This window comes from Dipteris shenzhenensis, chromosome 30, assembly GCF_047967505.1.
Source record: "Dipteris shenzhenensis isolate YYH24624 ecotype China chromosome 30, Dip_SZ_1.0, whole genome shotgun sequence".
NCBI classification, from domain to species: Eukaryota; Viridiplantae; Streptophyta; class Polypodiopsida; order Gleicheniales; family Dipteridaceae; genus Dipteris; species Dipteris shenzhenensis.
Window position 1 is genome coordinate 25,424,890 of NC_141625.1, and position 13,979 is coordinate 25,438,868.

The window sequence follows — 13,979 nt, forward strand, 5'->3', positions numbered from 1 at the left end:
TTTACCAGTATCTGCTCACCCTGCAAATCATCTCTATATCATTGTTCCCCACACTTCGGACAACTAGCCAAATCTTCATGCTCATGATGAAAGAGAATACAATCGTTACGGCAAGCATGGATGGTATCATAATCCATATCCACCATTGTTAGCATCTTCTTTGCTTCATCTCTTGACGCGGGCATGGTATTTAGTGTAGGCAAAATCTTTTGGAGCAACCTCATTAAGGCCGAGACACTTGTATCTGACCACCCATACTTTGCTTGCAGATTCAAGATTGAGAGACAAGCCCGTAGTTTAGACATCCTAGCACCCTTGTACAACTGTGTTGATTGCAACTCCTGCATATTGACCTCAAACTCAAACATCACGTGTACATGTGATGTAGTGCCCCTAAAAATAGAATCCATCATGTCCATCATACCCTCGTCATCATCTAGCACATCCAGGAGACTATAGTCTTGCTCGAAGTGTGAAGGTATATGCACACCCTCACCACCCTCCTCATCCTATCTCAAGATTTCATGTAAATATAAGATCTTGTCTCAACGTTTCGTTTCATAGTAGTATGCAATATTAATCACAAACTCAAATAGCATTGACTTACCGATGATCCATCCCCACGTGCAATACCAATGGTGGGTATTGGTTCGGGCTCCTCCCCATACATCCACAAGTGGCGCATGACAATACGACGTCGATGTCGTACTTCTCGATTGCAATGAGTGCAATGACAACATAACCTCTAGGGTAAGCCACTCTGTGCTCCTGGGCATTGGCGCACCATCTGATGAGCTTCCACTCGTCCCTTTTATCTGCACACCTCGAAAATCACAACATGAGCTGCAAGGAAATCTATTAAGATCCAAAAAATAGCCACCCATGAGCTCCTTTCCTCTCTTCTAACAATAAGTGACCTGAACTTTCGCTATATATAAGTGATGCTTTGTCCTATTTCATTGCTATATAGTGACACTTTTAGGATATAAATGTCGCTATATAGCAACTGACCAGCGTCGCTATATAGCAATGCTGGGGGGCTAAAATCCAAAACCCCGCGCGACACCATCTTTCATATCTCTATTGTGGGAAAAGCAAAAATCTCTCCTCCTACCTTATATTTGACAACCTCACTCTATTCCCCACACTCCTCACCCCTACCTAGCCCCTCTTCCAACACTTGTGCTCCCTCTCCACCCTTCTCCCTCTCTGCTTGTGTGAAAGGAAGTTTTTGAAGAAGGTGTGTCTCTTTAAGCAATGTAGGTTCATTTTTTGTGAGATTTTTTTTTGTGAGTGTTAAAGCATGTTTCTCCTTGTATTGCTAAGCATATGTGCTAATTTTCATGCTTGATTTTCAGAGGTTAAGGACAAAAAACGAGATTTAGTGAAAGAAAGAAGTCTCACCTCTTCTCTTTTTGGTATTTCTATTCCGCCTCTTTCTCTTTGTTTGTAGGCTTATGCTTGTGTCCTCAATCCAATCACTTTGAAAAGTTGCTTCTCCGAACTCCTTCTTCCTCTAACTAGTTGTCTAAAAAAATTGTATGTTTTCTCTTTTTTGTAGGGCCAATCCATGAAACATTGAGCGGGACTTTTCCAAGTAAGAAAGTGCTTTGTCTTTTTCCCTTTTGTTGTTTTTGTTATTTGCATTGGCTTGCAGCTAACGTCTTAAGCACTACCTGCAGTGATGGGCATAGGAACCCTCTCTTTCCCTCTCTTCTCTTATTCCCTCTTCTTCCCCTCTTTTCCTCTTTCCTTCTCTTATGCTTATGCTTATGTTTTTCCTTCTATAACACTTATGCTCTTTTCCCCTCCTCTTTTTCTTCCCTCTCTTCTCTTTTCCCCTCTTCCTTATCTTCTTTTCATAAGCATATGCCTATGCCTATGCTTATGCTTATGCATGAGCATATGCTCATATGCTCATGCATAAGCATAAGCATATGTCTCCTTCTCCTTCTCCTTCTGCCTTCTCTTCTTTTCCCCTCTCCTTCAATCTCTTTTTCTCCTCTTTTCATAAGGATAGGTATTTGCCTATGCTTATGCTTATGCATGAGCATATGCTCATATGCTCATGCACAAGCACAAGCATATGCTTTCTCTCTTTTTTTCTTATGCTCATATCCTCATGCATAAGCATAAGCATATGCTTTCTTTCTTTTTCTCTTATGCTCTTTTTCCCCTCTTCTTTTTCCCTCTTTCAATCTCTTTTCCCCTCTTCCTTCTCTTATGCTTATGCTCTTTTTCCCTCTTCCTTATCTTCTTTTCATAAGCATATGCCTATGCCTATGCTTATGCTTATGCATGAGCATATGCTCATATGCTCATGCATAAGCATAAGCATATATCTTCTTCTCCTTCTCCTTTTCCTTCTCTTTTCCTTCTCTTCTTTTCCCCTCTTCTTCAATCTCTTTTTCTCCTCTTTTTTTCCTCTTATGCTCTTTTCCCCTCTTCTTTTTCCCCTCTTTTCAATCTTTTTTTCCCCTCTTTCAATCTCTTTCTCCCTCTTCCTTCTCTTATGCTCATGCTCTTTTTCCCTGCTCCTTCTCTTATGCTTATGCTCTTTTCCTCTCGTATTGTTCCCCTCTTTCTCCTTCTCCTTCTCCTTCTCCTTCTACTTCTCCTTCTCCTTTCTTTCTCTTCTTTTCCCCTCTTTTCAATCTCTTTTTCCCCTCTTTCAATCTCTTTTCCCCTCTTCCTTCTCTTACGCTTATGCTCTTTTTCCCTCTTCCTTCTCTTATCCTTATGCTCAAGATTTTCCTCTTGTATTGTTCCCCTCTTTCTCCTTCTCCTTCTCCTTCTCCTCCTTTCTTTCTCTTCTTTTCCCCTCTCCTTCAATCTCCTTTTCTCCTCTTTTCATAAGCATATGTTTTTGCCTATGCTTATGCTTATGCTTATGCATGAGCATATGCTCATATGCTCATGCATAAGCATAAGCATATGCTTTCTCTCTTTTTCTCTTATGCTCATATGCTCATGCAAAAGCATAAGCATATGCTTTCTTTATTTTTCTCTTATGCTCTTTTCCCCTCTTCTTTTCCCCCTCTTCCCCTCTTCCTTCTCTTATGCTTATGCTTCTCTTTTCTCTTATGCTTCTCTTCTTTTCCCTCTTCTGTCGTATTCGGTTCTTTTTTCACATGCTCCTTAGCTGTATTTGGTCCTTTTTTTTTTCAAACAGATTCTAAATGGAACAACCATGCCCTCACCCATGGGTGTCCTCCCTAAACCTCAACCCAGTTCTCCATTTCATAGGATTATAGACATAGCTTCTGTGCTAGCTCATGTAAAAGCGAAGATTGTGCAAGAGAGTGACTGGGTGAAGTACAACGTGGGGGTGTGTGCTTCTGGGTGGGGTCCAAGCCAAAGGGTAGTGGAGTAAGGGTGACTTAGAAATGCATGACACAACCTATGGGATCTCCATAGGTTGTGGAGAGACCGCCATGACCGGTGGAGCCTCAAATATGATTGTGTAAAGGACATAATATATTGTGTGGAGGCATTCATGGATTGCAAGCACATAATCGCTGAAGAGCATGACCGCATATTAGAAGAGGTAGAGGATGAGGTCCTTAATGACCCACCTAGCAGTGCGGAGGAGGAAAGTACCTCAGACAGTAACACATAGCAAAAGACCTATATTGTAGATAAATTTTGCCTAAGCATACTTTTGGAGACATATTATTTTTATATACATAATTTTGGAGACATACTTTTGGTCTCTATTATATATATATTTTTATATATATTTATATTTATATTTATATTTATATTTATATTTATATTTATATATATTTATATATATATGTATATTTATATATATATATATATATATATATATATATATGAAAATCTTATTGGATTCCACTTGTCTTTCATAAATATTTGTCATTTCAAAACTATCTTTTCATAATTGTCTAAGTAAATAATTGTCCTTTCATATTTATCCTTTATGCATTGATGTCATTTCATAATTTTCACAAGTGATTAATTGCCATTTCATAATTTCTTGAGTTTGAATTTCATAATTGTCTTAAGTAATTAATTGTCTATCTGCTTCTTACCCGCTCTTGTTTTTTGTTTTTTATCTTTGTGTTTGTGTCTACATTTGTCCGATCCCCCCAAATTAGACATGGGATCACATCGCACGTCCGATGAGTACGGAAACCCTGGTAGGAGGAGACATCATGATCTCTACTCTCGAGCTGACTTTGAATCCACTCAGGCGACACCTTGGGGGTCTACCCCTGTGACTACCCCTAGCTCGACTCCTCTCAGACGTAGCACTGTGACTACCCCTCGGGGAACTCCTTTGCTAGTAGCCCATGGCTTTGTTGAGAGTCCCGACGAGTTTGTTGCATAGATGACCGATGCGGAGCCAACGAGATTCTTCTCTCTGCTATCGCAGAGGACCTCAGCAAATCCCTCTCCTACACCAATGGCTGGACCTACTGTCCAGCCATCCCATCTAGCCTCTTTGATTGAGGGGTCATCACCTGGGCGTGCCCATCGTAAGGGAAGGAAGAGTAGGAAGGGTCGCTTATGTTGTGCTGACTCGGGAGATGTAGACGAGTCAGGACACTCACATCCCTATAGGTCTCCCCTTGGTCCCAACGCCCAATACCAGTTAGGTCCCTTGCCCTCTCCTACTCCCACTACTACTCCTTGCTCCATAAGCACTCGCAGTAACACCACTTGCTGTGACTCTGCCACTACCATGAGTCCTCCTTACCCAATCGAGGACCTGTCCTATGAAATCATGATTGTTGGAGAGATAATAGAAAATAAAAAGGGCTCAGCAGTGATGGCCACCATGAGGCGGTTGATGAGCCACCACTTTAGAAGCGGCATAGCTACTGATTGGCGGTACCAAGATGACCAAAAGAAGCAGGCAATCATCGATGAATTGAAAAGATAATATCCTAACCCCCAGTTGGGAGTTCAATTTGGATTACATGAAAGAGTGCATGGGGGTCCTCTTGAAGCATCGTAGGTCAACCTTGCGTACTTCCATCGCAAAGGGGAAGGCTAAACCCAACTGGGCAAACAAAGTTGACTGGAAGTTTTTCAAGAAGCAATACAGGGACCATCTCGAACTATTCGAGGGTCAGAGGACGGCTGTGAGGAGATGGCTGGACTCCATAGGTACTTCACACTTTGGTGCAAGCGGACGATTGGCATTCGAGGCAACTATGGTAAGTCTACTTCTTCTCATTTAATGTATTGTTCTATTTATTTTACTACATATTGCATGCACTTTATCTAACTCTCATAAATTGGCCCCACATGCTTCTATATGTCGGCTCATTTGAGCGATTTTGTAACACCCTTTTTGATAGGGTAATTTTGTAACAAACAATGTTGTATATCTTTTGACATGTATATGCTTCTATTGCTCGGCTCATTTGAGCGATTTTGTATCACCCTTTTCACAAGGGAAATTTTGTAGCAAAAAACATTATTTTGTAATATATGAAAATCTTATTGGATTCCACTTGTCTTTCATAAATATTTGTCATTTCAAAACTATCTTGTCATAATTGTCTTAAGTAAATAATTGTCCTTTCATATTTATCCTTTATGCATTGATGTCATTTCATAATTTTCACAAGTGATTAATTGCCATTTCATAATTTCTTGAGTTCATAATTGTCTTAAGTAATTAATTGTCTATCTACTTCTTACCCGCTCTTGTTTTTTGTTTTTTATCTTCGTGTTTATGTCTACATTTGTCCAATCCCCCCAAATTAGACATGGGATCACATCACACGTCCGATGAGTACGGAAACCCTGGTAGGAGGAGACATCATGATCTCTAATCTCGAGCTAACTTTGAATCCACTCAGGCGACACCTCGGGGGTCTACCCCTGTGACTACCCCTAGCTCGACTCCTCTCAGACGTAGCACTGTGACTACCCCTCGGGGAACTCCTTTGCTAGTAGCCCATGGCTTTGTCAAGAGTCCCGATGAGTTTGTTGCATAGATGACCGATGCGGAGCCAACGAGGTTCTTCTCTCTGCTATCGCAGAGGACCTCAGCAAATCCCTCTCCTACACCAATGGCTGGACCTACTGTCCAGCCATCCCATCTAGCTTCTTTGATTGAGGGGTCATCACCTGGGCGTGCCCATCGTAAGGGAAGGAAGAGTAGGAAGGGTCGCTTATGTTGTGCTGACTCGGGAGATGTAGACGAGTCAGGACACTCACATCCCTACAGGTCTCCCCTTGGTCCCAAGGCCCAGTACAGGTCCCTTGCCCTCTCCTACTCCCACTACTACTCCTTGCTCCGTAAGCACTCGCAGTAACACCACTTGTTGTGACTCTGCCACTACCATGAGTCCTCCTTACCCAGTCGGACCTGTCCTATGAAATCATGATTGTTGGAGAGATAATAGAAAATAAAAAGGGCTCAGCAGTGATGGCCACCATGAGGCGGTTGATGAGCCACCACTTTAGGAGTGGCATAGCTACTGATTGGCAGTACCAAGATGACCAAAAGAAGCAGGCAATCATCGATGAATTGAAAAGATAATATCCTAACCCCCTAGTTGGGAGTTCAATTTGGATTACATGAAAGAGTGCATGGGGGTCCTCTTGAAGCATCATAGGTCAACCTTGCATACTTCCATCGCAAAGGGGAAGGCTAAACCCAACTGGGCAAACAAAGTTGACTGGAAGTTTTTCAAGAAGCAATACAGGGACCATCCCAAACTATTCGAGGGTTAGAGGACGGCTACGAGGAGATGGCTGGACTCCATAGGTACTTCACACTTTGGTGCAAGCGGACGATTGGCATTCGAGGCAACTATGGTAAGTCTACTTCTTCTCATTTAATGTATTGTTCTATTTATTTTACTACATATTTCATGCACTTTATCTAACTCTCGTGAATTGGCCCCACATGCTTCTATATGTCGGCTCGTTTGAGCGATTTTGTATCACCCTTTTTGATAGGGTAATTTTGTAACAAACAATGGTGTATATCTTTTGACATGTATATGCTTCTATTGCTCGGCTCATTTGAGCGATTTTATATCACCCTTTTCACAAGGGAAATTTTGTAGCAAAAAACATTATTTTGTAATTACTTAAAAAAAACATTAGTGGGGCAAAACAGGGCTTGCTGTGGTCCTGTTTAGCCCCACTAATGTTTTTTTAGATTCTGTTAATCGTCGCTATATAGCGACGTTTATTAGTGTCGCTATATAGTGACGTTTACTAGTGTCGCTATATAGCGATGTTTATTAGTGTCACTATATAGCGACCGTTCTTTTTTGATGCTAATAGAGGCATAAATACTGACCTTTGCACCCATCAAAAAAAAACTTTTGTGTCAAAAAGGTCGGTATTTCCGTTGGAAAAGGGCCTGTGCCTTGTAGCACTTTTGGCTCTACATAGTAATCAACTTTCACACCTTGGGTAGCATAGCCGAGTCTCTGTCCTAGTGCTTGTCACTCCTATTGGATAGTTTCTGCTTTTGCTAGTCTCCTTTGAGTGTCAACTCCAGTTTGGAGACTGCTCCAGTTCTCATGGTAAGATGTAATAAATTCCTTTGGCTCAAGAACTCTTTGCTCTTGGCCATGTATCTTCTTTTTATAAGCATGTGTCAGCCATCGACTAAGGCAAAGTAATAATCTAAATACTGTGTATATCCCACATGCTCATCTTCAAGTGCACCACCAGACTATGCCACTCGTTTGGAGTCACTTGGAGAAAATTCTTGTAGTAGCCCATGATTCCCAGCAACTGTTTCACTTCGTTCATTGGTTAACATGATCCTTATGGACCCTCGACACTAGCTTACTAACTCAGTTTTCTAAATCTCCTGAACTATCAGCTTGTCAACTCACAATTTAATTGACCCTTCCCCAGTAGGATCGCCAAAATGTTGATGGTTCAGTTCATTCACCCATGGCTATCTTAGTAAAGGTGCACGATCTTACTCAGTCTGATATTGTTCTTGATGAAGATGCCCTCCCTTGCAATCCTAAGGATGGTGTGCTCATGTGTTTGAACAGATGACACCATTTACACTCGGAGTTCAGGGTTAGCCATCACTAGAGAACCATATGGTGAGGGGAGAATACCAAGTTACACACATTTAAAAGAATACATAGTGCAATTCATTAACAGAAACAAGGACATGGACAAACATCATCAACTTGAATTAAATCATGTCTCCATACAACCAAGCCGCCTCAACTTGCAATGAACACTCTCTATTCTAGTAGTGTGCTAATGGAGAGAACTTGACACACTACTCTCTTGTTCTCTCCTCTACTTATTACAATTGTATAAACTGCCTTCTAAATGTAGACACACTCAGTCACCAATGCTTGAGGGAATTGCTTCTTAAGCAAGCACATGGATTTGATGGAGTCCACCCTAGCCTTGCAAATTTGGGGTTTATGTCAATGCAATCTGCATGCAAATTTCATCATTTCTTGCAAATTTGTGTTCCCAGAGCTAAAGCACTGGGTGGTGCTTTGCATGGCACCGACTCAAAGCTTTGTAGAATAAAGCACCGGGTTAGTGCTTTGTGCTTTGTGAAAATAGTATCGGGTCGGCGCTTTGCACGAAATGGAATTGAGATTAAAATAACACTGGGTCGCTGTTTTAGAGATTATGGCACCGGGTCGATGCTTTGTATGGCACTGACTTGGAGCTTTGTAGAATAAAGCATCGGGTCAACAAGGCACCATGTCGATGCTTTAGATGTAAAGCACCAAGTCGATTGTTTGTAAGTCAATGGGTGGGTGCTTTGTCTCTGACACACAACTAATTAAGGTGGTGGGTATGTGTTGACATGTGTCAGTAAGGTGTCGGTTTGGCACTTCGTGGCTAAGGCACTAGGTTGGCACTTTAAAGCATCGAGTCGCTGCTTTGTGAGTTCACTGGAAAGAAGAGTATCACTGACCTTGTTTGGGGTATTGTTGATGAATTATGAGTTTTTGTTTAAGATTTGTAAGAATGGGGGGGGTTCTAAGGACCTTAACTACCTACCACAAATAAAAAACAAAAAAAAAAAACTTTTTATGCACAAATGAGAGATTTTCAAATGGTGATTGTCAACACTCAAGAACCACTTTGAAATTTGCTTGAATCTTCCCTTTTTGGTTGTTTTTCATAAGACAGTGACAATGCACACATCTTAGCAATCACTCCAAGTAGCTTCTCCTATGATCTAACCACAAAAAATAATAAAAAGCAAGATTGAATGCTTCAAAAAAGCTCTATGGATGAAAATTTATAGTTTGCTTTTCTTGATTAAAATTCATTCTTTTACCATTTCAATCACTCCTAATAGGAGGAAGCTAAAAAATGCAAAAGCATGCCTTGTAATCCTTGGCAACTGCACCCAAAATGTGTAACTTGGAGGAGACACACATGTCATGGGGAAGTTGGAAGTGTGCCAACGGAGCTCCTCATGTCCATGCTACTCTTTTTGGGTGCCTTGCAATGTGAAGCCTTCACTCATGTCACTTGAGTGCCTACCAGATCAGTGCAATGGGGTTTCCACCGAGAAAAAATGGAGAGAGAGAGAGAGAGAGAGAGAGAGAGAGAGAGAGAATGGGAATGGGGGATCGTGGCAAACTCCAAAGGCAAGCAAAGAGAACAAGCAAACCTCAATCTCAACAATGAGCAAGAAGAGACCTTGTATTTCTCAAAGATTGCAAACAATGTCAATGAAGACCAAAGTCAACAACTTGGCCTTTTATACATGTCACCTTTTGAAGGGAGGGCCAACCCTAATTCTTTCTATCACACTCTCTCTTCTCATTCTTTTACCCATCCTCTAGGGCCCATCTAGCTCCAAGACACAATCCTAGCTGCCACCATCCATCAAATGATGCTGTTAACCAATTTGGATAACATCAACTTCATAGATGTCATGTATGGTCCAACAATAATCTAATTGTGAGGAGAGAAGATTGGTATCAAAAGCACTTGCTTGCCTATCTTGTATGAAGTTAACCATGACTCCACTATCAAATGTTACTCTCTTTGAATCAATGCATTCCACAAGAAATTGTCATCCATATGACCATAATGCACTATACTTTTTGTACTACAAAAGAACATACATAAAATAATGAGGGTGCACTTTATAGTGATTGTGGCCATGAATAACTTAATTAAATCAAAAGGTAAGGGCATTAATGAGGTTGGGATGGAGGGCAGTGGAGGGTGGATGGGGGAGATCACTGCTGGGGAAAGGATTAATGTGTTTGACATCCAAAAGGGAGAGATCCATGGGGAAGCTCTTGGTCCTCATTGTGCAAAGCATTGGAGGAGCTTAACAAGCTTGCATGGAGAGAAAAAAGGGCTCTGCAACATCAAGAAATGGAGAGAGTCCAAGCCCTCATGGAAAGACATAGTTTTGATAGTCCAACACTTCATAAAACCCATATAGCACATGTGAGCAAGCATCTATTAAAAATACCCCTATTCTTTAATTTTTACATTTTTTCATGTAATTGATTAACCTCCTCTTGCATGTATACATTTTACCATCTGAAAATTTAGACACCCCTCCATAAATATACACATATGAATGTCACTAAGTCCCTATTTTATAAATCCCCTCATGTATCTAAATAGCATGTAAGTCCCCCTATTAAAAAATTACCCCTCCGTGCACTAACTTGCTATGTTACATGTTTATGAGTGACCCCCTCAGGGTTGATTGCAACTCCCACACCATGGTTTCACACTCAAACATCACATATACATGTGACATTGTGCTCTTACAAATAGAATCCATCATTTCCACCATACCCTTGTCATTGTGTGGCACCTCCAAGAGATTATCCTCAGGCTGCAAGTGTGCAAGTGCATGTGCTCCCTCACCGCCCTCCTCATCTTGTACAATGGCCATGTGTAAATATAAGGTCAATATACATGTGTGCAATATGGCATGCAATATTAAACACGAAATCAAATACCATTGACTTACCAATCATGGATGATTTTTTCAATTTAGTTTCATTAAGAAGCTAAATTTTTATATTGGCATCAAAAGTTTGTATGCCCTAATAAAAATAAATGTCTGAAACATTCCCAAGAATTTGAAACATTTATGCAAAAAATTTTAAAGTTTCATGAGGATTTACATTTTTTCCTTCAAAATTCCAAAGAATATATATATAAAAGTACTACATTCTACTAATATTGTGAAACTAAAAGAATGATCTTGAAAAAATTCACCAAGATTTGATATTAATATATAAGCATAGCTTCAATAAAAACATCCATGTTACCTATGATCCATTAGCAATACCAACGGCTAGAATAGGTGACGACTCCCCATATGCTTGCACATGGTGTATGACAATACAATGCTAATGTCGAACTTGCCTTGTGCAATGTGTGCAAGGATATGGCAACCTCTCCCTAAGTCACTCTGCACTCCCAAGAATTGGCCCATTACTTGTTGAGAGCTTCGATTCATCCTCTCCATCTGTACACCTCCAAAACCACAACACAAATCCAAGTCAAAGCCCTAAAAATTCAAAAATTGCCCAAGCATGCATCAAAATTGGAAGAATTCCCTCTTCTATCGGTATATTCTGACTCTATGTGTGCCATACCCCTAAATGGTCGCTAAAGAATGATGATTAGAACCCTAGAAGTGTCGGTATATACTAACTCTGTGTGTGCCAATCATCGGTATATGTCGACACTGTGTTTTTAAAAGGTCAAGATATATCGACGGTTGTCTAGGTAAAAGCCGTGGCATCATGCAAATTGTTGGTATATGCCAATGCTATGTTTTTAAAAGGTCAGGACATATCGATGGTTGTCTAGGTAAAAGGCTTGGTGTGACACCATGGCGCTCACTATTTTGATCGCTTTCAATTTTCTACTCCATCGCTTTCGGTTTTCTTCTGCATCACTTTCTATTTCCCCCTACAAACAAAGCCCTCCCTACAAACAAAGCTCCCTCCTTCGCCTTTAGTTTCCCCCTTGCCCTTCCTATCATCAAAGCTCCTCCTCCCTTTCCTTCAAGGTATATTTTAAAACAAATTATATGTTTGCTTTATCTTATAGGGGAACTGGTCCTACCTGCATTGTTGCACTTCAACATGTCAGGACTTCTTGAGATCCAAGTAAAATCTTCTTTTTTTTTTTTTCCCAAGAAAGGGACTTCTATTAAGTAAGAGAAAAAACCTACGAGAGCAAGCTCAAAGCGAAATACATCATGAAATCATGAGGATAAATAAAACCCCCTCAAAGTGAGGTGGAAAACAACCAAGGCTGAGGCTAAAACTGCCACCTCATCCCTCTCTTCTCAGGAGGCCCCATGTGTCAACCATTGCCATTAGATCTTTTAAGTTTCTATGGTGCCATGAAGGAGATCCAAGAATAGAACTTAGTATTTGAAACTTAAGAATACGTCTAATTATCTCTTGTTCATATATTCTTCGATCTTGTCATTTTTGTTGGTCAATATCTCTTTGTAATACTGTAGTTTGAGTAGAATTTGCTATTATAATAGATTGACATATTTGGTACATTAATAACAAGTATGGTTTGTAAAGAGTGAACACGGAGAACAATGTTGATATTCTCATTTTTAAATATACGTTGAAGAACATCCTGCCATCATGAGCACCATATCTAGAAGGATAGAGGAATGGGAATAATGCATACTCAAGTATTAATTTGTCACATTGTGACAGAACTTCCATAGATGTTATGAGATGACGCTCAATAATTATTGTTGAATCACGAAGTACAATTGTGCCGACTTCATGCGATGTATTTATTTTGAATTGATGAGTTGTAGGTAGCATGTTGATTTGTTCTAGTAATGACAAGTAGTTGTCCTCATGTGCAATTTTCATAAGATCGAATGGTGAGTCAGTAGACTGTCTTTCAAGAATATCAGAAATATCTTCTGAAGAAAGAACACTTATTACTCCTAGTTTTGGATGCGGTCGTTCATATATTGTCAAGTATTTTTTAAATATGGGATTTGTTCTAGAGTTAAATGCTAGAACGTGTTTCGTTGTTGATAGTAAGTTTGTTGAGTTACTACAAAATCTTTGTTGGCGATTCCAACATATTACTGGATTATCCAACATAGATCTTCTTTGTAGTATACTTGTTGCTAAAGATGTAATACCTTTAGAAACGTTTAGGGCTATATCGATTATAGAAATCATTTGCATTTGAAATATGTCCACACCTTATACATTCTATAAATAGTCTAGATCATAGGGAACCGAGTACAACTTTATGAATGGACTATCTATGCATGCTTTACAAGCCATTTTTTATCTATGTCCTAGGCCATCTTCTACATGCAAACTTATGAATGTATTGGATGTCATATGGTGTTATAATTGATTCTAGTAGTGATATTACTGATTTTAACTTTGTAAAAGAACCTGTGTTAAATTCTATTCTACCACAAAATACACAATGTTGCATCTTCAAAATATATTGAGAAATAATTTGGTTCCATTCTTTTAGAAATTTATCGATGAATAGCCATGAAGAGAAACTCGGTTGTAATTGCCTTTTTTTGTTTTCTATGCTAATGTAGGAAGCACGTTCTCTCTTTTCAATAAGTAACCTTTTCATATTTTTAAAGTAAATTATATCTTAAAGTAGAAGCACCTACTTTATTTTCCTGTTGTAGACTAGAGCATTCAAAATGACTTGAAATTCACCAATTCGAATAATCTGCAAACAAAATATCAAGGTTGTTAACACTTTATAGTTTCACCAATTTGAATATAGCATATAGGAATTTGAATGTAGCATATAGCATTTCGAATATAGAACATGGTAAATAGCTCTTTCTTTTTGCACGTAGGAGTTTGTGTTTAACATATATTTTTTTGTATATTTTTGGTAGCTATTTGAATTTGGGATATTGCATTTTCATTTATCACTTTTTATATATATTGTAGCAATTAGAATTTCAGATATAGCACTCTAAATTTTGTACATAGCATTTTGCATTTAGAATTAGCACT